This window comes from Dermacentor variabilis, chromosome 10 (genome assembly GCF_050947875.1).
Source record: "Dermacentor variabilis isolate Ectoservices chromosome 10, ASM5094787v1, whole genome shotgun sequence".
In the NCBI taxonomy this organism is placed as follows: Eukaryota; Metazoa; Arthropoda; class Arachnida; order Ixodida; family Ixodidae; genus Dermacentor; species Dermacentor variabilis.
In genome coordinates, this window is record NC_134577.1 from 9,963,867 (window position 1) to 9,988,235 (window position 24,369).

At 45.1% G+C, this 24,369-nt stretch overlaps 1 protein-coding gene and 1 pseudogene across 5 annotated transcripts in view; one reads left to right on the forward strand and one right to left on the reverse strand.

Moving 5' to 3' along the window:
* Nucleotides 1–24,369, reverse strand: part of dnc (phosphodiesterase dunce) — a 708,859-nt gene that overhangs the window by 372,173 nt on the left and 312,317 nt on the right. The window lies entirely within an intron of this gene.
* Nucleotides 10,198–10,377, forward strand: LOC142562579 (U2 spliceosomal RNA; annotated as a pseudogene).

A 24,369-nucleotide genomic window follows, 5' to 3' on the forward strand; every position in this document is an offset into this window, starting at 1 on the left:
CCAACGCTACCCTTGGGGCTTGCGACCCAGGTACAACCACGGGCGTCAGCGCCGAGTTCCCAACAGATCGTACCAGCAGTCGGATCCAAACAATACCAAAAAAGAAAGAAAGAACAAAAAAAGCAAGAAAACGGAAGGAGTGGTCAAACTGTAGCAGCTTGCCAGTAATAGTATCAGTATTCTCAGTGCTCTCATTCACCACAAGTGCAAAAGTGTTGTCAAAATGGGTGCGAAATATGCGAAGGAGCACAGTGTAAGCAGTTATTTTCGAAACAAACGCAGCTAACTCTCAGGCGTTCTTTCGCAAATTACAAAAAAAAAAAAACGCGCACGTTTGGCTAATATTTTGTTATGCCTTGTTACTACTTTGAATTCTTTATATGCTTTCTAAACTGTCTTATCGTTGCACCAGCAAGTAAACGTCAGCTTTCCGCTAGTTCGTCATTTCTTGATGCTTATTTTTTTCTTTCTTCCAAGTAGCGTCAAGCCTAACGCTTGAATTCTGAATCGGTGCCAGTGCTCTCATACTTAGACCATTCTACCTGTAGACAAAACACCACACTCAGCGACGACGAGAACGTGAAAGAAAATTGTAAGACGGCACCTCTAATTTAGGAATAGGCAGCAAAGATACGCCTTGGGGCTTCACCGCTGACTGCTGCGGGCTCGGCACAATGGCCCGCGCTAGAACTTCGCATCCGGTCGGCGAAGAGAATCGAACGTGATTGACATGGCGCAGTGAGAGGCACGGGCCGGTACGGAGCGATTCGACGCGGTCGCCGGCCATCAACGAGCAGCTAGGACGGACGTCGTAAATTCCCAGAGATTACTATCTCGAACCGTGACTGCAGGCAAAAGGAATTAATAGGACACACCAAAAAAAAAAAAAAAGAAAAGAAAAACACTCACGCGTGCTTGGAACTGCGCACTTGGATGCTCCGCGAAAGACGATCTCCTCCCTGGCAGGCGCGACTTCACGCGGCTGCACTTCAAGATCCCAAGTTACGGCGCGCACGCTCGCTACAGACGCCCAAGAAAAAGAAATATTGAATTAAAGAAGCGCAATTATGGGATTGCTTCTGCTAATACCTTCAGCAACAAGGAAGAATAACACAGAGAACATAGAGATGGATTTAATTCGAATTCCCATAATAATTTACTTTCGCCGAATTGCCAAGAGCGCCACACTCTGAGGATATGCAATACCCTGCGGACCTCTGGCATGTGGTCGGCTTCCCAAGAGGCCAACGTTCGATCGTATAATCCGCGCTGTACGTTATCATTACTGAGCTGGACGTATGATGCATTACCTAAATGGAAGCTTCTTAAAAGAAGACTTCAAAGGCTTTCGCCGTCTGCTTCGAGTAAGTGTGTTCTTAAGCAACTCGATGGCCGGTGACCCTAACACGAACGAAAAACAAAACTAATAAGAACTTCCCGGGTTGCGGAGAGAGTGCAGTCGGATCGAACGACAATTGCGAAACACTTGTCAGATTTCGAATAACTTATCAAAAGGAAAACAGAGAGAGAGAGAGAGAGAGAGAGAGAGAGAGAGAGAGAGACTACATTGGACATTTGAAAGCGATTCGACGAAGCCTAAAACTTAACTGCTTCAAGACGCTGCAGGTATTCAGCACATTTCAACGGTTTGTGGCAAAACTAATAGTTCAAAAGGATTTTCATTCTCCGGTGCCATGTTAAGTGCACGGGATATGTAAAGCACCATTTCAGGAGTAAGTTGGTAGTGCGGAATCAAAATACAAACCATTTGTAAGGACTTATCGACAGTTTTCAAAATAATCTTACGTGAACAGCAAGCCTGATATAAAAAAAATTTGTTTGAAAGATTTTTTGCATGAACAACAAAACAATACCTCCATTTCTTGCTTGATATATGATGCTATGGCGGAATAAATTTTCAAAGTTAACCATGGTGCAAGAACGGGAAAGTACAATCTATTGAAAAAGTGCAAGGGACAGCGCATTCATGGTCAGAGCCCACCAGCTCGAGTACGCAGCATGTGCTTTGTTGAAGGCAAGCTTAAAGCCCACTTTTACTGGAGGCGAATGCAAGAAGGCGCACAGTTAGAAATTAAAAGATATCACGTCGCGCGGACACCGTATCACAGACTGTACGTAAGCCACAGGTGAGCCGTTGTACCTGTACGTACAGCTGCGTACTTGCAGATACAGCTATAGTTTAGTGTGTGTAAGCTACAACGATTTGCGTAACACCTATTGCGAAAGTTGTAGCCAGCAACCGCTAGGTGATCGTCACGTGTTTAGAAAAAGTTTATTACCACCAGAAACGATACGAACACTAAGTCACAATCACGGCGCAATTCCACCAGGACGATAACGTATACAAGAAACGAAGCATTGTATACACGGGACGTTCGCAAAGTAGTGTCCGAGTCCTCACTCACTATCATATAGCCACATAGACCCACGGAAAAGCACAGTTACGCATAAACTGATTGCCAGATGCATAAAATGGTGCTCCATATATACAGTGTACACAATGGTTATGTACAATGATGATGTGATGGTCACGGGCATTGGTGAAAGGACCTGCGGAGGCCGAAAAGTAGCAGGCGATGATCAATCTAATACTGAGAAGCGCGAACTGTTAACCTGTGCTGTGAACAAGAGTGATCGTGTGCAAATGCTCCGTATTTCTCGCTAGTTCTTTATCTTTCTCCTGCCCACTCTCGCATGCACCCCCAGTGTGAGGTAGGAAATCGGATTTCTCTTCTCATTAACCCCCTTGCCATTCCATTCTTTCATTTTTCTTCTTCTAGACGTAAGGTCCGAGTGGTGGATGCAGCTGTATTATAAGAGATGCCTTAACCGCAACCACTGCCGAGAGGAGCGGTTAAATTGTCAACATGTTGCTGTGCAGCTTTTAGTTTCTTGTAATTGCGTTTTCTTGAAAACGGCTTAACGTGCACCAAAAGCACGGCACACGAACGTTTTTGCATTACACCTGGTAGAATCGCGCCGTGATTGTGACTCAGTGCTCGTATCGCCTTTTGTCGAAATAAATTTTTTCTAAGCATTACACTCCCGTCGGAATGAGCACTACGCGACCAGGAAACGAACCCGCGACCTAGTGCTAAGCAGCGCAACGCCTACGCCACTGAGCCACAGCGGTAGACTAAGCACTAAACACCTTCCGTCTTCTCAAAGCGGCCCAATGGCAACATCCGCCGCACCGTCAGACACTCAAAGACCGGACGGCTTCACAGAAAATCCTTTTCGGGAGTAAATGTTGGTATCATATTAGACACCATTTTGCGGAGTTTTTGTACAGCTTCCAGTGGAGTATGTTCGCTCTCATCGGTCATAAGTAGAGTAAATGTGCTCCACGGCGGAGTACGGGAGCAAAACTCCGCTTAAAGGAGTTCCCAACTTTTCATTGTTTGCAAAACGAAGTACGCCAATTTCTGTCACGCTCAGCGCGAGGTACACTTCGGTCGGAGCGGATACACTTCTCGTACGGCGTCCAAGACTCCAGACGTTGGATGATTTCCAACAGAAAGCTTCGCTAAGTGCCCTTGCAACTAGTTCTGTCATGAATGATGATCGATTAGCAGCACTTAGTAGATGATGGATAGTGGCACAGCTTCTAAAAGCACAATTGAACTAGGTACGCGCGTTGTCGGTCGAGTTGGTGCGTACTGTACATATGATGGGAAAGCTTAAGCACGACTTCGGTGAACACGTTAAAGAACACGCCAGAACAACGCGTGCAGCGTTGCCTCGCTTACGTGTTAGCTTATGTCGCGTACAGAAGAATTCGTTTCATAAAAACAGGCTACGAAAGACTTCACAGAAGATAGCGCCGGATCGACGTTGGCCCGATGGAGCTCCGTAAGTTCAGGATTTTGCTCAGAAAGGTATACTTGGCTAACTTCATGATTTGAGATTAGAAACAGTAAAATAGCGCGGATAACATAGACAGAAAGGGAGACATTTGGAATCTGTGTGTCAGTGTCCCTTCATTTCCGCACGCGCGACCTCTGAACTCGCGTTTCTCGCGGTCAGCCGTTGTCAGAAGGTGGACGTACAACGGCCGGAAACAAAACCCACGACCTCTAAATTGTCAGCTGCCAAAGGCTACGTGACCGCTGAGCAAGAATGAGACTATGCGCTCTTCATCTTCCTTGGTTTCTATTTTCGCGCAAGGCGGAGACGATTTTCAGCAAAGCCAACAGTCACACAGGCAAGAACAGGGGGAGACGCCGAAGTCGAGATGATCACTGTAATTACGCCACGTTTATTTCTCGCAATAGGGGCATGACAAGTACCCCTCCTCCCGTACAAAAAAAGAAGAAAGAAAAGAACAGAACGCGAAGGAAAAGCATGTTAAAACTAAAACAATTACACAATTACACAATCCTGTGAGTGTGTAGGGGGGTGCGCGTTTCTGTTTTTTTTTTCTTTGCTTCATCATTACAGCTACTTTTCCTTCTAGTTTCTCGGCTGCGCGGCGCATCCGTGTTGCCCCACAACGAGGAAGAGAGACAGAAGAGCGTAGGCGAAAGGAGACCGGTCACGTCGGGCCACGCTTTCGCCAGGCCGATCTCCTCGGTCGCGAAACGAGGCCCTCGGCTGATCGCGGACGCCCGCGCAGGCAAATTGCCGTGAGTCGCCGGGGGGCGTCGGGACGGCGGCGGCGGCGGCACGGTCGGGGGCGCAGCCGTGCACACGACCACGCGCCTGCCGCCCTCTCGCCGTTTCCCTGCTGTACGGTGCGCAACCGCTGCGAGCGGAGACCACCGAGAATCGCACTGCCGGCGGAATAGTGTTAAAAATAAAGCGCCAGATATACCGGGTTGCCAAAATGCATTGGCGCACTCGTCGGCACTGCATTTCTAACAGCGCTGACAAGTTTTAATCGGAACGTAAACGGCATTTCCCCGCAAGTTTTAAGGACGTAACTCGAAATTTGTGGTGAGCGAAAATAAGTGAAAAAGGCACCTGTCAATAATGGGACGCCTTTCACACAGTTTATGAAGACATCGCATCGTCACATACAGTGTCAGAGTCCCATACAGAGACATGCAACGTCACAGAGTGCACGAGGTTGCACAGTCGCAATATTTCGCACAATCCGGCCTATTGCGGGTAAAACAGCAGCACATTTGTAGACGATGAGGGAAGCTATACGGGGTTGTTGGTTTAGGACGGCTAATTCAACGCGCACATAGAATCAAAGTTGTGTCCGTGTCGTTGTGCCTGCATGGCAGTCACCAATAATTTTGGTTTCGGTGAGTGGGCGACCATCCAGGTAGTCTAAAATGAAAGAGCTACGCTTAGAAGAAAAGCGTGTAAGTATGTTTGTTGCACGACTAAGCACTAGGGGGATCCAAAGCGATGCAATAGCGAAATTCCGCGAGTGACAACATTTTTGTTCTTCAGCACTGTGACCTTGCTGCCAAAGCTCCCGCGTTGTCATCAATCACATATGCCTGGGGAAGCCTGACTGATCCCCTGGAAAAGGTAACCATTTCGCCGTTTTTTGCTTGCGGTAGCGGGCACCCAGCGTAGAGGCCTACGAATAGGTTATAAAACTGAAGATTTATGAGACCCATTGCGCAAACAGCGCAATTGCCTTGGTTCCTTGAACGCGACGCATATATATGCGTAAGTTTAAGGCGCAGCTGCCAGTGGAAACATACCGCACTGAGAAGTCGACGACACTCGTGTCTGACACCAGCGAGTGCTCCTGAAACGATCGCGTGCCGGCATTGCGACTGAAATAACAAATTCGATAGTTGATTTTCCTTGAAGATTGATGAAACCCTTCTGCCCCAAGCGATAAATCAAGTACCGCCACGGATCCAGCAGGAAATATCTCGAAAAATGCGAACAACGGGATAAGAGATGCCATCTAGAGGATGATGGTACTCGCCACACGTGACTCTATGAAACAAGAAATATGACAGCAGGAGGGCGAACGTAAAGATAAATGGAATTTCATGAAAACAGCACTCCTGTTTGACCCACAGCCATGAGGAAGAGAGATCCCTAATCATTTATATTGTGCACTTTTATAACACTCTTAAGCCTCATAAGGATATTTTATAGCTGTGTCACTTAGTTCTACGCATCCAGTGCTCCAATGAATGCCGAATTCGAAACTAAAATGACGTGGCAAATATTGAAGACCTTCCATTTGAGAATATCCAATGATGTCTACGTGCCATAGATGGAGTGAGACGCTGCTAATCATACACTCTGAAACTTAGTGCGACGGCACATGCCTTGAACTATGGATGGATTCATTATTTACGTAGCCATGCCCTTATTTCGAGTTACTGTAGTTTACAACAGCATTTTTAATTATTGCATGCACAATATACGATACCGACATTTGCACTGTAAATGTGAAGGACACAAGGCAGCGCGCGCAAGGAAACTGGGCCGAGAGACAGAGGAAAGCGAGGGGGAAGTAGAGAAGGTGTTCGGAACGTTGGCCTCTGGTGTGCTTCTCACCTTTACAGCAGAAATGATATTAAATGTGCCGGCAGTCTAAGCAGTTTATACGATTTATAGGCCTCTTATTTCCTTAACTCATTTCTACATCGGTTCTTCTTTTATAGATTTGGCCTTGTCTTCTCGTTAAATTTCTTCACTTTATCTGTACTTCAAGGAAAGAAGAAAGCAATAAATTGTCATTTTTCTACTAAAACAATAAAGATATAAGCATAAGTTCTGTTCTGTACGTGTCAATACTTTTGGCTTATCCAGCACATATACAGAGATGTACGGACATAGTTCATCTGCTGCAAGAAGCGAACCAGTCGCCGATCTAACGACGTCCTCAATTGTAGCAAATAAGACACCCGAAGAACGTGCCGGCGAAAGCAAATGTTTCGTCAGGAGTGACGGCTGCTGATAGTGCGTGCAAATAAATGCGGGTCGGATGAAACCCTATAGCGAGCACACATACAGGCACTCGCGCGCGCTGGACCGTCCGTTCTCTGCAGGCGTGAGTATAAGCCCACGCACGTACAGCGATTGCCAAACGGCGCTGATCGATCACTCCGCGCGCGGTATGCGGCGCTGGAAGAGGGAGGGGGGGGGGAGGAAAGTTCGGGATTCCTGCGCGCTGCACCAGCCTGTAGGTGGCGTCGGCTGCACCCACGGACTAAGGTCCCTCTACCACGGACTACGAACACTACCACGGACAACGGTGCTCGCGCATTCGCAGGGCGAGGAGGATGTCATTGGCGCGCGCCGGACGAAGGGGCGAGCGCAGTCGCCTGCGGCAGGGCGTCACGCTTCGCCGTAGCCCATCGAGCGCGCGTTGATGTCACGTGCGACGAGCGTCTAGTACAGCAGAGGCATTTAGCAGGGGTAGATTTCGTTTTCCGTTCTTCTTGCCGTTCCCCACCAAAGTTTTGACTCCAGAAAGCTCAAGCACTATGCCACATCAAGGAAAATTCGAACAACTTCATCACCTTAACTTTTGGCCATGAAAAGCATATTCGTCAAATTTCATGTTATAATGATTAATTACTTGGTAATTGGTTTGTTGACGTATCCATAACTGACACATGGCTCCAGTCTGTGAAAAAGGCTGCTATGTGTTTTGCGCTCCCCAGGGACGTTGATCATCAACCTTTCTTCCAACGTACACCGGTTGAAAGAAGCGCTCCCTCTCCTGACCCGTCGATGAGGTAGTGGTCAAAAGCGTAACGCAGAAATGCCGCGGCTTCTATCTACGCATGCATGTTCTCCGCGATCAGCCCGATCTCGAAAGCCATGGCGCAGGCTGTGTAGTACGCGCTGCCACTGCTAAAACGCGCGGAGTTGCAATTTGACAACCCTGCGCGTCAAGCGCAAGGCAATTGAAAGTGTAAATAGGCAACCAGGGGCCATCAGAAAGAAAGCGAGAGAAACACACACAGCGAATTAGACGCAGAGAATAATGGAAACAAAATAGACCACGAAGATTTACAAGAATGACAAGAAAGAAATTAGAAGGATAAATCTGTGCGATACCAAAGGGCAGTGCGTTGCTAATTGAGGCTCTAGCTGGTTGCCTAAGAGCAAAGACATCCCAGAGCAAGTATTTGCAACAAGATGAGGCAAAAATCCGGAGACCACTCTGCACATTCCAAGGCAATGCGAAGAGAACCACCCACTAAGACCCGTAGGTAACGTACACCTTCCAGAAGCACTTGGATTTAAAGTGGACGGAAAAATCAAACGGTCAGCAGTAGAGATAAGTAAGAGACGTTCAGAGAAATTGGTGGAAAATAAAGCAAGAAAGAGATTGATACGACCGGACCCCTTGCAGGTATAGGTAGCGCTGCAAGGCAGATAGAGGAGGTTTGATGAAGAGGAAAAATATTAAGGAGACGTTTACAAAAATGCTAGAATTAAAACACATATAGCGCGCGTGATTAAATCAAGCAGGCTAGGCGACTTTTTATCGCCAGCCTGTTTCAAAGGGGACGCCAATAAATCGTCATCATCATCAGCCTAGAGTTATTGTATATGGTAGCACACACAGTAACTCTAATTTGGCCTAGTACTACATGCAGTTCAACCAACTAAAGCACAGATGTGATACACCATTTAAACCAATACAGAAGGAGAAAAAGAAGCACCAGCCCCTGGAACAAAATAAATAAATAAATAAATAAATAAATAAATAAATAAATAAATAAATAAATAAATAAATAAATAAATAAATAAATAAATAAATATTATATAGACATAAACCACAATCCGACCAAAATAGGCTGAAACCCACATGGCTGAAGGTGAACGTAATCAAGCGACATATCACGCGCACAATAATTGGCCATTCAACGACCTACAGTGTGCACAGCCATCGCAAACGACTAGTACAGGGTACGCATATGAACTTGCCCGTAGAAGAAACCTGTAATGTCAGTGTAGTGAAGTTACGAAAAAGAAATCGATCTTCGGGATAAGGACAGGTAGACGGACATTTATTCATAACTGCAGAACGATACACCACCATGCGCTATAAGCCTGGTGGCTTTTTTATAACCTACCCCTGAGAAAATATTTACTTGCCGGGGGAAAAATATCGTGAACTGAGAAAAATGCCAACGACCGCTCCTTGAGTTACGTGTTTTCCTTTTTTTTTTTTTTGCTTGTTTGATTGCGCGCATACTAGCATAGGAAAATTGCTCGAAATGATTTTTTTGTTTCTGTTTATCTTGAGCGTCGGCTGTCGCCACCATATATGTAACTTCCACATTCGGAGCCCCGGTCAATCTGCAGAAATTCTCAAGGCCATCCTTTGCCTGATTTTTAACGACCTTTTTGAATATGCACCGTCCTAAAGATAATCTCCCGTTGAAAATTATATGTAAGGCAAGGATTACCACCATTGAATCCCTCAAATTTGATCATTTTCAGAACACTGTAAACAAAAACAGCTGTTTAGTATGCCAAAAATATTTCAACATTATTAGTTTTACTGCTAAATATCAAGGTTTAGACACAGACGCAGTCGACAGCGCCGACATTTAGTTGCGCGCCCGAAATGAAGCGATGCAGTGAATTACTGGAAATTAAAACAAAAAGAAAGTCAGTGTCATTCCACTCTGTGAAAGTGAATAGCCAGCGAAGGTGTGTATGTGCCCCCTTAATGGCCAACTGTCCATTGCCGTGCATCAAACGCCGTATGCACATAAATGGAAGAGAAGGCGCACCTAGTCATTCCTCCATGATGTTGAGCCTCGGAAGATAATGAGGCACCGGGGACTATACATACCCATGTATTGCTGCAAAACGCGGCACGACACCTTTTACTAACGAATACCGGAACGTAGGACAGACACTGACCTCACTACACTACGAGGGCACACACTGCTTTATCGTAAGGCGATCGTGCGTTGGTCGATGTCCCGCAGTGCCGCAACGGTTGTGAGGTCAGTCGAAAACCGGGAGCGGTCACACGCAAACACAGGCCACACACACACACAAAAATGGTTCCCCACAAATTCTCTGTAAAACCTGGCCGTTGCTCCCGTGAAACGTTCTATAGTTGCGGGATCGGGGCCGCATAGACAGTGCGTATTTCTTTCCGCCTCGCGGTCCTTGCGGGCAGCATGCTTACGGGACCGCCAACATGGGAGAGCGCAAGGAAAGGAGATACGCAAGCCCTTCGAACACCGACAAAGAGAGGGCGGCGCGTACGCGGACATGGCTTACGCGGGTCAAAGTGTAATATCTCTTCTTATCAGCTTAATATCTGATACGGGTTCTATTTGGACCTAAGATATTAAAGTTATTTTTGCAAGTTGGCGGAGTGCTTAAAGCTTGCTTCACCTCCGTCGCAGGTCGTCCCGGTATTGCCATACCTTCGGGATCGGCTCACGTATGTGGAGAAATTCTCGATCTGCACGGCTCGATAGACGCGCGCAATTTTTTCCAGAACTTAGCCATGTACAGCTTCGCCGTTGTAAGTGAGCAGTTCTAAACGAACATTGCGAGGCGAGTATTAAGAAAAATTAAGCTACAAGCAGCAATCACAAAAGTCACAATGGGCTTCCTTAACGAAGCAAAGCCAAATCGCAGAAAATTTCGTATCCTACCCGCGCATGCTTCCTACGGTGAGTCAACGCCCTGAAGCCCCAGATTTCCCTCTAGTGACCTCAGCACGAAGTTATATAACAGAACCGTTGCCTTCGAGGCAGCACAGGCCCAGATTTAGCAAAGGTGCGCCGTTGCGACCTCGGAGGCCGCGACACACCACGTGCGTTCAGCCTTTGCGAATCGGGCGCGTCGGTCGTCCACTTAGCTCCGGCATTCTACGCGCCGTTTATTCATGAATGTGTTACGGTTCGGATAAATGGGTCATTCGCCGTGGTGGCTTATGGCTTTGGTGTGCGCTGCTGATCACGAGGTCGCGGGATCGAACGCCGGTCGCGGCGGCCGCAGTTTGATGGGGGCGAAAAGCAAAAACGTTCTTGTCCTTTACACTAGGGCCCGTTAAACATCCCCAGGTGGTCAGAATTATTCCGGAATTCCCCGCTAAGGTATTTCTCATAATCAAATCGTAGTCCTGGTACGTAAAACCCCTGAATTTCTTCATTACTTTGTTCATTGATTCATTCATTCATACGGATAAATTGGCGCACAATAAGATAAGGCGTTATGCAATCGCGTATTCCTCTCCCGTTCCGTACCTCCAGGTTCCCTGGGAAGCCGTGAAATCGTAGGGCACAGATAAACACAGATAAATATGAATCACTGCGCGTTGGTAACAGGACGCTTGACTCAACCTTGCTACGTGGGGATGTTTTTTTCTGATTCTATTTGTTTGTAGGAAATGTTTCTCGTTCGTTTCACGTTGACGTCAAAGGCAACGCCTTGCTGCACATATCTGTTAAACAGTGCTAAACTAGACGAGAACTAAGTTTGCCACGCACTCACCACTCGTGTGCACATGTTACACACAGTTCAGGTATGCTTTAGCATATATTTGTTCGATACGAACGTTCTCCCACAACCCCAAGTATCCCTGCTACATTAATTTACGCCTTGAAGTGACACGTGGCTTATGAAAGATGCCACAAATAATAGCAGTTTCTTTATTCTTTATTTCTTCATTCAAGAATTATACCCCGCATTGCCCGAAGGCGTTATAGCAGGGGGGTTCCAGGACGAAAAAAAAAACAAAAAAACAAAACAAGTCTTCACTCGTACAGCACACTTGCTCTTCACACAGCTGATTTCACAGCACAATAGTTTTGACAAAAAGGGATTTGCAAACAAGTTCGTCCTGGCACGGTACTCGCGGGTTTTGAGAAAATTATCATTACGCCTATATAAGCATAATGTGGTTGCTCAAAATATATTTCGCTGCTAATTCCAGTCTTATTGTTGATTACGAGAAATGGAAACTTAATTCTAAGCTTTTTCCGCCGAGAGGAAAGCAACTCCCAATTCAATTCGTGTTTCATTTCAGTACAACTTCCTCTCCGCCGATGCCGCCCCGGGACGAACATAGCAGCGCGGTTTTGTATTTTTTCTAGTTTATCAATCAAGTTTTTTTGCGCGGGGTCCCAAACAGCACAGGCGTATTCGAAAATTCTAAAATCGGCCTCACACATTTTAGGTAAGCAGTTTTCATAGGTTTGGCTGTGAACATTTCAAATTCCTCTGAATAAAGTTGAGAGCCCTTGCAGCTTTTACAATGACGTCATACACATGAGCAGACCATGAGCAGTCAGATGATAACGTGACACCTTGATACTTGTATGTAGGTTCGTTTTTTATCACGGTATCATTTATCTGGTAAATACTTACAGTCCTTGTCTTTATTTTTTGTAGGACAAACGTGAACACACATTTCTGAATTCAAATTCGTCTTCCACGTGGAACACCAAGTATTAATACATTCCGAATCTGATTGTAACATGACAGCATCTTGTTCACTCTTAATTTTCATATAAATAACACAATCGTCGGCAAACAACCGTATACACGACGAAATACCCACAGAGATATCATTTATGTAAAGTAAAAACAATAATGGCCCTAAGACTACTGGCCCTATTCACTACTTCCGACAAATACAAATATCACGAGGTTTTGCCTACATGATAACGTGCCCTTACTCAAGGTAAGCACTCATTATGGAAGATTTAGTGCCATATTCTATGTCATATCAAACTGGAACTCCTTTCCAGCTAGCATCAAAACCTGTTATATCTAACATCGTTTCATAATTCCATGAATTTATATTTCTTTAAGTTTAAACTATACGTAAGTGTAAGCTACATGCATTTTGTCTTGCATTGTATTGTGCCTTTTTTCTGACAAATTTGAATGTGTTCTTCTTTTTGGAATGGTAGTTCTGTTTAGAACGTCTGAAACCACAGTTGCTGATTCGCTTCGTATTTGCCAAGTCCTCTGTATTTTTGGTATTAATATTGTATACTAGCTTGTGTTTCATTGTATTGTATTTTAATGAAGCATGTATTGTATATAGAGACAACGCAAGTGCGGCCTTGATTAAATTTCGTAAACGTGGTTTGTAAACACCGCGTGAATGAACGTGAGAGAACAGCACGAGTCAGATTTCACGAGAAGTGCCACTTTTTACGCCTAGTGTGCAGTCACGGTTATTGCTATCCGCCTCAGCTGTCTAGTAAGGATGGGCATAGGCACTGCAAGCGTCTTAAATTTGTTTTCCGTTTTAGACAAAGGTGTCCCAACTGTCCAGAACAGACAAGAAGAGGCTGGTCGCTGGCTCGTAACGCCACTCTAGCTCAATAGAACTCTCATCGCCTTTCGAAATGACGCTTACGAAATCTCGACCCGCCCATGAGACTCCAACTACCACAAGGTCTCTCCAGCTCCGACGCCACGCTATTGTGTCACTTGTCGCTATGTGAGGCATCATAAAGAGGTCTTCGTTCCTGATTAGAACGAGTTAAACACCCTTCTGTGAGAGTTGCAGGTGTGAAGAGTCTATCGAACATTTGTTCTGCACCTGTTATAGTTATGACGAAGAGCACCTTCTACTCCGCACAACTTTAGTTCACCTGTATTCAACGTCATGCTCGGCTACAAGAGTACTTGAACCATGACCACGTGCCTCGCCAGCCCAGGAAACAATACATGCATTACTGCAGTTTCTGAAGTCGCCATACTTCGCATAGTTTCGATTTGCAGCTCCAAGCGAAGCGACACCCTCAACACTTTCTTTTTATTTTCTTGCCAATATCGCCTTTCCCCAGCGTAGGGTGGCAAACCAGACGTGCGTCACGTTCTTGCTTTTGGTTTGCTTTCTTTCTTTCTATCTGTCTCTTTCTAGTGTTGTGAGGAAGTGAAATCCACCCTAAAAAAAGACGCAAGCAGGAAATTTGGAACCCGATTGGGTCTGAAGTGGCACGTCTGCCTCTTCTTTTTTATTTTATCAGTTCTTTCGGTGCAGTTTCAGTGGTCTAACGAAATAACAGGTCACACTGCTGTTATACCAGCTATGCCCATCACAAAACATCGAATTTTGATTTTCGTATTCGCGTTGTCATTTTCGCGTTTAACTTGTTCACGAACCACCGCAGAGGCTTAGTGCTGAGCACTGATTTTATTTGTTACTGGAACATTACTAAAGCTGCGAACAGGTAAGCCAGGAGCAATGGCCGGTGATAAGATTTGGTGCTTTTGGTTTGGTTTTTTGGTGATTTGGTGCAGCTTGCTTTGGTTCCACGGTAAACAACCCCATGTAGTTAAAGTTAACCCTAATCGCTAAGGCGTCCTTCTAAGGCGTCTGATAAAACGTAAACAAAAAGGACAACCATCACTAAAAGAATAAAAATAAAGAAATTTCTGGTCCCCCTACCGGAGCCTTTAAGGCGTCTTATGTCTTATGTGTTTGAAGCTTTGGGGCATTCAACGCCATAATTTATTTGAATTTGTTCGTGACATCTGCCAGAGGCCACGAGCAAAATCTCGTAATGGAGAACGTCGTTCTCGTATCACTGAATAAAGCAGTTGGATGTATGAGTTCAGATATATGCGAATTATTCAGCAGTTGAAATCGCTTTTATGTCACGTAATTGGTATTTTAAATGGCGCCAGTTTCAAACATTGTACTGGCAGCAGATCAGACAAAAGAGAAGCAGAGTAAAACGCAAGTGCTGACGGATTCAGGTATCGCGCATTTTCCTAAGAATTTATCATTGGGAATTCTCCCGCTTTTAAATGAACGCTGTCGTTAGGGATAACATTACTGATTTTGTCGCAAGTCGTACCGTTTGCACGTTTACACTTGCAACTGCTTTGGTATTATGCCTTCAGGGTAGTGAGTGGTGATAAGACTAGATAAGTGCATTCTGAATAATTTCTAACGCAATTTAACAAGCGTGGAAGCGATATCCTACATATTTCAAGAAAAGAGACTGCCGAGGTAGACTGCAAGGAGGAAATGAGACTGAAAGCAAAAAACTTCCACACATCGTCCCTGTCCAACGCTATAAAAAAACAAAAAAAACAAACAAGCAAAAACAAAGAGAGAGAGAGAGACAGAAACAGGCAGACGGACAGACAGACAGAGGATAAACGGAAAGAATAAATGAGTCGAGTTGTTTAGAAGTCCTGCCTTGCCACTCTAACCTGCAGAGCACTAAGCTTTTATAAGAGTGCTCTGGTAGACGTGGTTCGCTGCGAGGGACATGATGGAATGAAATATGAGTACCTTACATAAAGTGCGCGTCACTTTTTGCTATTGCAGCATCATTCATATCATCGCGTACGTCTGATTCCCTAAGAAGAAAGGAGCGCCGATAAATCATAAAACAGCGACGAAAAGCCTTCGCGACACAAGCGCCCGGAGGTGAACGTGCTTCCACTCAAGAGCGGGAGCGCGCCTTCGACATTCCATTAAGAAATCTCTAATCAAGTAAATGCACGAAGAGGAGATACATTTATCTTCATCGAGCCGCAGGCGACATTTGTTGCCATGGGCGTCCGTGCGATCCGGCCATCGATATAATTTAACTAAGGTGTTCCTGAGGTTTGCAAGATTTGTCATAGTCAAAGCCCTTTACTGTGCAAGTTTCCTTGTTGATTGTGAGATAGAAGAGAAGCAAATAGGTGCATTATCATCTCAAAGACGCTCTGCTATTACGGTTGAAAGTTGAAACGACTGAGAATCGTAGCCATACCAGAGTAGGGAGGGGTATTTACCCGTCTATTGCGGTCGATCGATTGCGGACGACCCGCAGTGAGCTACAGTGAGCAGGGTCGTGGCGCCCTCTGTCGACCTGTCTCAGAAACGAACAGGCAGCTTATTCCATCACTCACGTGTGGTCGCGACCTACACTTGGCAATCGCTATTTTAGTCAACCTCCCGAAGAAAGCGAGTAAGACGGAATAACAAAAATTATTGAATGAGAACGGCTTGAACTTCGAGCGCTTCAGGAAAAGTAAAAGCTCGTAATGCCGCTAGTTCTGCAGTGGTGTGGGTCCGTTTCATAATCAGAAATTGCGAGTAGGATAAGCTCTCAGCTATTACGCTGTTTCACCATGAAATCCGGTCACTTCAACCGATTAACGAAACGGAATGACCCGCAGAAAGCACTTACTAATCGAGAAGCTAACGGTGTCAAATATAAAGCGTAAATGTAGCAGCTGCAATGCTTATTTACACCTCATGCTACGAAGATAGGAATTCAAGACATCTAGAATGGTTTAATTAACAGCGAATATGAAAAGTTTTTTTTTTAATATATGCTAACGAGAAACACTTCGGCTGTCCGAAAAAGTAATAATCAGAGACTAACTGCAAGTCGTACGCACTTCGATTCCAGCCTATAACCTGACTCGACAGGCAAAATGAGTCGTCTCAAGTGGTTTCATTTTCACTAATTTATTCTGATGCTGACACAGAAACGTCTATGAAAAAGAAAGGATGAAATAAAAAGGAGAGCGAGAAAGCTGGTAAAGGAAAATGAAAGGAAGTTTAACCAGGGTATATCTCAGGTTGGCTACCCTGCGCCTGGGAACGGGCAAATGCATGGGCCAAGGGGTGCGAAAGATGAGAGAAAAAGAAGAAAAAGGAAACAGAAGCTGTCTCTGAGGGCGCTGTCGTACAGTTTGTGAAGGCGTTACATAGTCGTACACGATACGAACGTTCCACAAATACATTCTACGTCACACAGTGCGCAGTCCGGCAGATTTTAAATAACGCAGCAGCGCCTTTATAGTGGCTCACGCTGATGTTCGTGTAGGCCAGTTTCCAGAAATGTTTTCCGTGAGCGAATGCTTGTCCAGTTGGTCTAGCGCGGTGGAGAGCAACTGCTCTTTGTGGGTTACAGTGAAAGAAGGCTATATGCACGGTAAAAAGGAGGACAAACACAAGGCTAAAACTTTGCAATGAGCTGCCTAGATTCGTTGTTCATATTTTCCCCAACAAAACTATAACAGCGCTTTGCGCATGTATGCGAACACAAGCACCACCACCACCACAAGGGACGTACGCCACGCGCGCACGCACGTGTGCCCGAAGTGCAGCACGCATCCTGACTCTTAATTCTCGGCCGTCCGCCAAGCATAAGTGCTTTACTGAACTAAATTAACGTTTAGACGTAGATTACGAGAAACCATAATGAGGAACATAATTCTGTTTCGCGGGAACTCAAACCCAAAGTGTTGCAGTTACCGTTTCTTCTGCAGCCCTCCACTTGGAGAAAGTGCGTTATTGAATTAAATTTCCCAAAGCATAATGTGTCAGAAAATTCATAAAGTACGACTTAAATGATAGACACGACTAAAGACATGATAGCATGGGATTGTAATTCGAATAACGAGAATGCATAATTCTGCTACGTGGAAACTTAAACACAGACCGCTTTTCCAGCTTCCATTTTTTTGGTGAGCACGCCACGAAAAATTTTGACAAACTGGAGGCCAACAGCTTCGCTTTAAAAGACATGTGTTGAATGAACTTTTCTGTTCAGCCGCATCAGTGTAATGTGGATACGAAAATAAAGCAACAAACAGATAAACAGCACTAGATGCAGGAATTCAACTCATACCTTTATCACCAATGGACATGCAACTGATTTTAAAAGTACCAAATGAGGAATTGTGTACATCAACCTGGTTTAATGAAAATTTTAAGGAATCGATTCTTTACGAAGTGAACCCCCAACTAAAATATCAGCTGGATGTAGAACTATCGCAAAGTACCGAGCCACTAAATGAGCCATTGCCCCTTGGGACAGCATTTACCAAACATTGTCTATACCGCCCAATACGGCGATTCTTCCCAGGCTTGCTCCGGTGGCAACGACGGTGAGGATGTTCGCTATCTACTACTTGAATGCCTAAGACACGCGACACAATGACGGAAGCTAGAACAAGAGCTACACTCCATTGATCCTCACCGACCTTTCGCCCTCGCAACACTGCTCGGAGCATGGTCATCGAAAATAGCAAAGCGAAAAGCACTGAACGCACTCGAACACGTTTTTGATGACACAGGCATCCTTAACTCGTACTAGATACTGAAATGAAAAGACATACACTGTAGCTACAACTTGCTTCAATTACTTGTACGTATTAGCGCCTGTATATTAAGTGTTATACTCTTTTGTATTCTGTTCTGAAGCTCACTTTTGACGGTAATCTCTCTGTGCGTGCAGTAATTTATCAGTGTGCATTCCTCACCAATTTAACTTCTCATCGCAGTCTTCATCGTGGCCGCTTGTGCGAGTTTGTGACATTGTTTACAAACTCATTGTGGTGCGATTTGCGCTTGCCTTTTATATTTATATGTTCGTGGGTGTATAGGACTGTGTGCTGCGGATTTCTGGCACTGTGAAGTTCTTTCCTTTCCATTCATTAATATATTTTTGTATTGTTGTTTCTGCCATGCGAAAAGGAGTAGCCGTCACGATTATAGGGCGACTGCATCTGTTACTTTTATTTTCATTTCAATAAAAAAAGGTAGAAGATATAAACCACCATAAGCTAGATCACTATTTCAGTCAATACCCATTCCAGTGCCAAGTTTCTCGCAAATCTGTTGAATCGTTCTCGTGTAATGATCAAAGGAAAAAAAAAAAAACGACCTAACAGTCGGGCTATCTCAGCTTTTGCTCAAGGTCCCAAGATGAAAACAAAACATAATTTTAACTTAGGCCAACCCCAAGGAACGTGCTTTCACCACATTCTAATCCGCCGTTATATACACGGCGCGCGAATGAGCGAAAAAAAAAAGAAAAAGAAAAAAAGAAGACAAAGACAAAAGGAAAAAGAAATAAAACTGAAAACAAACTTACTACAGAGATCTATATGCCATTAAAGTTGCGGAAAACATATTTTTACAGTTCTTTTTTCTGTCAAAGCCAACACTGACGTTTATACCGTACAATAGCAGCGGCAGCAGGGCAAATGCATGTCCGTTGTGGGCCCAACATTGGACAACGTTGGCCCGACATGTGGTCCCGTTTTCGGTGCCACACTTGCACAAACAAACAAACAAACAAACAAACAAACAAACAAACAAACAAACAAACAAACAACAACAACAACAACAACAACAACAACAACAATAATAATAATAATAATAATAATAATAATAATAATAATAATAATAATAATAATAATAATAATAATAATAATAATAATAATAATAATAATAATAATAACGCACAAAAGCAGGCCTGCCGGAGGCAAGAGAGGCCTTCAGAGGGAGTAGCCGGTGGCTGGAGACAATAGAACTAAGTCAAGCAAAAACTGACGAAAGCACGGGTTCGCTGTAGTACCGTGACCGAAGAGCCACAAGCGAGGAGAAGGCCTGGGAATCGGCATCGTGACTTCAAAGCAGGCGCTAGCGTGTGTCGTCCTGTCGGCTCCGACCACACCCAGATTTCTGGTTGCCTGCGCCCATAGAACACGACATCGCGTTCCCTAAAGAGCAATGCGAACGCAGTCTTTTCCTTCACGGTAGCCCTGACCTTTTTTCTGCGAGCAAGCGTACGTGCCGGTCACTAGATCGCGTGCCTGAACTAGTGCCGAAAGCCGTCCGCCTAGGAGTCTTCAATCTTTTGTGTGTGAGGGCCAGATTTGCCGTCAATGCGATTTCAATTACGTGATGCGCTAAGAATTGCTGCTCGACTAATAGCGAGAACGCTTAATTTCTCCGCAAGTTTTGCAGCAATGGCTCTTTCAAGTGAACTTTCTTGAAGCCGACGGACTTCAGCAGCCGCCTATTGTGTTGACGTGCACCGCCGGATGAAACCCACAATTAGTGTTCTTTCTTTTTTCTTTCTCTCTTTCAACTTTTTAAATCTCCTTCGCCATGACAAGGGTAGGGAACTGGAGAGCGCGTCCGGCTGACCTTCCTGCGTTTTCCATCTTTCTTCACACGGCACAAGAAGTAATGCTCGCGACAGCGTTCACCGTGCATACAGAGCCCAGTCGTCCCTAAAGAGTGCAGCGGGACTCTGGCGGCTTTCTGAGCGGATGACGGTCGTGTACAGGGTCTCTCAGCTATCATACATGGCGTTTTAAAGAAAGAAGGGTCACTCTGCGCGAAGATAACCGAGTACATTTTGTTCACAGTGGAGTAGAGCAGATGCCAGTAATCTTGTTGAGTGCATTCAATTTATTATTGAATTGCAACTACCTAATTACTTAATTACCGCTCTTAAGAATAAATTGTAGAAAATTCGAAGGGGCTTAGAAACGGCATGTTTCCAGGCAAGTACTTTTTGCTTGTGTATTTTTTCCGGTTGATAATGAAATCCTGCGAAAAATGAAAAGTACCGCGTGGCTGACCGACTGCCGGCATCAAAAAGCAACGCCCTCAAACAAACTTCATAGGAGTAAGTGCACGATGTGCAACGCCCCGGCCGCGACAGCGCGGCCCCTTGGTTTTGCTGCGGGACGAGCGCCGGCCCCTCTGCCAACTGCTACGGAGCGTGTCTGAGGGCGCTGATAGTTTATGTGGGCGGATGGTTAGTCACGTGATACGTCTTATTTTTCCCGGGCTTTCTTTATTAGGTCGAAAAAAATAAACGGGCAAGAAGTACCCGGTTGAAAACATGTCAGCTTTAAGTTTCTTTTAATTTCCTACAAGTTCTTCCAGGCCATTCATAGCAGTTATTAAAAAAATAGCTAATTGCAATTAATCATCAACTTGCATGTCATCAAGAAATTACTGGCGGCTACTCTACTCGACTCACTTCGTGTAAGATGGGCCGCCTTATTTAAAAACGCCATGCATGGCGGCTGGGGCGACCTGTATAATGATCAAAGTATAAACTCTCCAGGTATTCCTGGCAAAACTGTAGAGTTGAAAATTATTAAATTAAATTATGGGGTTTTACGTGCCAAGACCACTTTCTGATTATGAGGCACGCCGTAGTGGAGGACTCCGGAAATTTCGACCACCTGGGGTTCCTTAACGTGTATCTAAATCTAAGTACACGGGTGTTTTTGCATTTCGCCCCCATCGATATGAGGCCGCCGCGGCCGGGATTCGATCCCGCGACCTCGTGCTCAGCAGTCCAACACCATAGCCACTGAGCAACCACGGCGGGTATTGAAAATTATCACAAGAGTTAATTAGGGCAATGAAATAATGCGTTAGTAGACTAAGCAGGCCCCTGGTAGTTAGCGGATATTGCGCATATCTAAGAACATGGCCTTCGAGATGTCCGGCGCGCCGCAGGCGCAGCTGGACATCTCGGAGGTCTCCCCGGAGGCCCCCGCGGTGATTCTCAACGTTCTGTGTGTTGCGTAGCTAATAGCGCTATCAGCCTAACCGGGACAAGGGACTGCGCTAATGCTCTTACGGCTATACCGTTGAGGTAACGCATTCATTGCCACCCCCGCAATCACTAAGCGAGCACGAGCAACAGCCGGCGTTTCGTGCAGCTTCGCGAAGCTGCAGAAGCAGCAGTGAAGGTTTTTGGCGTCTGCGCATCTGCGGCGTATTTTTAAACCCCGCCTCGGGCCACGAAAGCGGGTTCACCTGCCTCTCTTCCCTGGTGCCGAGATGGAGGATCGCCACTTCGCGGAAACAAATATGGGGGCTCCGAGCCAGCGGCGCTCGGGGCCGGGTCACGACGCTGCGCCGAACAGAGCCACGGGCATCAGGCGTGCAGCATTCGTGACAGGCAACGTCGTGCGTCGATGTACGATGGCGGGTGAGCGAGCATTGCATAAGATTTATGCGGATCCTGCGCACCACGGAGAGCCGTGCAAACGAAGCTTTCCTTGGTGTCCGGGAGAAACGCTGCTCTTGTTCAAAGACGATTTGCGAGTAAGCCATACGATGAAGTTGCACACGAAGTTGGACAGAGGCAGAGAAAGCTTCGTCTCAAAATTCGTCAAATTCAGTGCAGTAGAAGTAAGGAGGAGACAAGGGGGCGACACTTGCACCTCTTATCTCATCATCGCGAATTTCCGTTTTCTCCCCAATGATAGCCCGATAAAAATTTGAAAGGTCTGTTCCTCTACACGATCATACTCTGCGATAGGAGACAGGTTATAAGTGTTGAACGCTCATATCGGTGCAAATTTAGAGCCATCGTCATCCGCCTACTTATATCTATTGCAGGAAGAGTGCTTCTACCAGCCACTTTCAATTGCCCATCCTTATTCAGGGTGATCATTTTTTAAGTTTTACGGAATTTTTTAAAATAGGCTGTTTCATATAACACAATTCTAGTCATTCAACTGGATTATTCAGAAACGGACATTACTTGCACGAGAAATCAAAACACATGTTCAACTAATAAAAAATATCTTTTAATTACATTTTGAATTCATTACTTTACGGTACACATTGCAATTTTCGAATTATAGCCGGTGAGTTTGCCAGATGTATCCACTTAGATGGAATGTCCAGAATGGGGCAAGTTTGGAGAAATGCAGCATCAAACTTTCCGTAGAAATGCACTGTTGTTCCCTTACTTTTTTAACAAAATCCTCTTTTATGCATTGAAGCCTAACAGTAACTGGAACGCCCGTGTATTTTGTTCCGCGCTTTGAAAAATAATATCTCTAAACTAGCGTCATCCTCGAAATTCATTTCAAGTGGATACGTCTTGCAAGCTCACTTGCTACAATTCGTAAATTGCAATATGTGGCATAAAGTAATTCATTAGGAAGCTTATGAGTAGATTTGTGTTAATTAAACTAATATGTTTCAATTTCCCTCGCTAGTAATGTCCCCCGCTTCGTATAATTTATTTCAAAGGCAAGAATTATGCTGCCAGCCACAGGCAATATTTAAAAATTTCGTAAAACTTTAATATGATCACCAAGTATATGACCAATAGGTTACGAACGCTGCTTATACACAAGATCTAACCTTACCCGTCTACATTCATAAACCGGTAGTTCATTTGAGGTGCTTTCTTATGGTCGCTATAAAGGTTATGACAACGTTTAAGCGCTTGAAGATTAAATGTTGCTAAGCCATGTTAGACCGCCCTGAACACCCAACGGAGAAATTCTGCTTACGCACACAGCTTAAATTTGAGAGGTGGGTTCTATAGTTTGATACTGCTGTGTGACAGCACAACAAGCATTTTCCATATTTCCGACTTCACTACTTGATGCCGCCAAAATATGGCCATTTCTTTCCCCTCTCCCCCTTCCTCTTTCTTTTTGTCTCACTATAGTGACGATCAACAAACTTATACACGAGAGCTTTCGTTTTCTGCCCCTTCTAAGCGTACTTCTTCTAATGCAACCATGCATTGCGAAAAAAGCCTCCGTCGCGAAACAAGCATTGTAGATCATCGCGCAGTGAACAAATACACAAAAACCAGACCAATCACAAACCAAAATTAAACCTACAGCTTGCTTCTAAGGCAATGATTCACTGTCGCGGAGAGAAATGTAGGAAATAGCAATGCTGCGAAGAGGAATGAAGGCCACGCAACGAGCGCTTATTTGAACTTCACGCTTTTCTAACTATGAATCCGCATGAAGCGCCCCAGTTCGCCATTTTGAGATTAGGTTCGCGAGGATTCTCTATGAAAAGTTAGAGTGCTGTTGGAGAAAACAGAACGCGCCCTAGTAATGCGATTCTGGTAGGTCTGAGTGAATTGAGGCTGTTACTAAAGCCGCCTGCATGTCCTTGCCTGCGAGAACGGAAGCGGCGATCCCTTACAAGATAGCACAGGCACATTTAGGCACATGACAGCACAGCCATGACAGCACAGGCACATTCAAGAAGCGGTAGCACAACACATGACAAAACAATAAAAAGAAAGAAAAGCCATAACACCTTGCGGGCTAAAAAAGACGAGAGAGAAAGGGAAATTTATAATAGACGTAAGAAAGAACAAGTTGCAGTGGCCAGTTCTGAGACATTGACAGAGTGACAGAGAGAGATAAAGAGAAGAGTGATAGGCACACGAAATTTTAGAAGCGTCGAAGAGCTCAAACTCTGCGTGTTCTCGTGGTGGGAAGAAAACGGCTATTTGCGATACAACACGCGTTGGAGCCCAGGGCTAGTAGAAAGAGCTAAGACCCACCACGCATCCATAGACGAATGGATCAACTTCCTCTGTCGTGGTCTCTCGGTCGCGGAAGCCTTTGAGCAGACACCGGAAGCCTCTCGCGGGTCCAGCGTAGGAAAGAAAAGAAGAAATAGTACGCTTCAAAAGTTGAAAGATAAAGAAAGAGAGGGGAGGCGTTGGACCGTGAAGGAATGAGCTGACAGACGAGTAAGGTGAAAAATACGCGTCGAGCGTGGCCTCAAGGACTTCGGAGCACGAAGTTTACAGCGGCAAAAGAAAAAAAAAAGAAAGGAGGTAGGCAGCAGACAACGCAGAAAGAGAGAGACTGAAGAAGGACGAACTAGGAGCGGAGGAAATGAAAAAAAAAAAAGTGTGA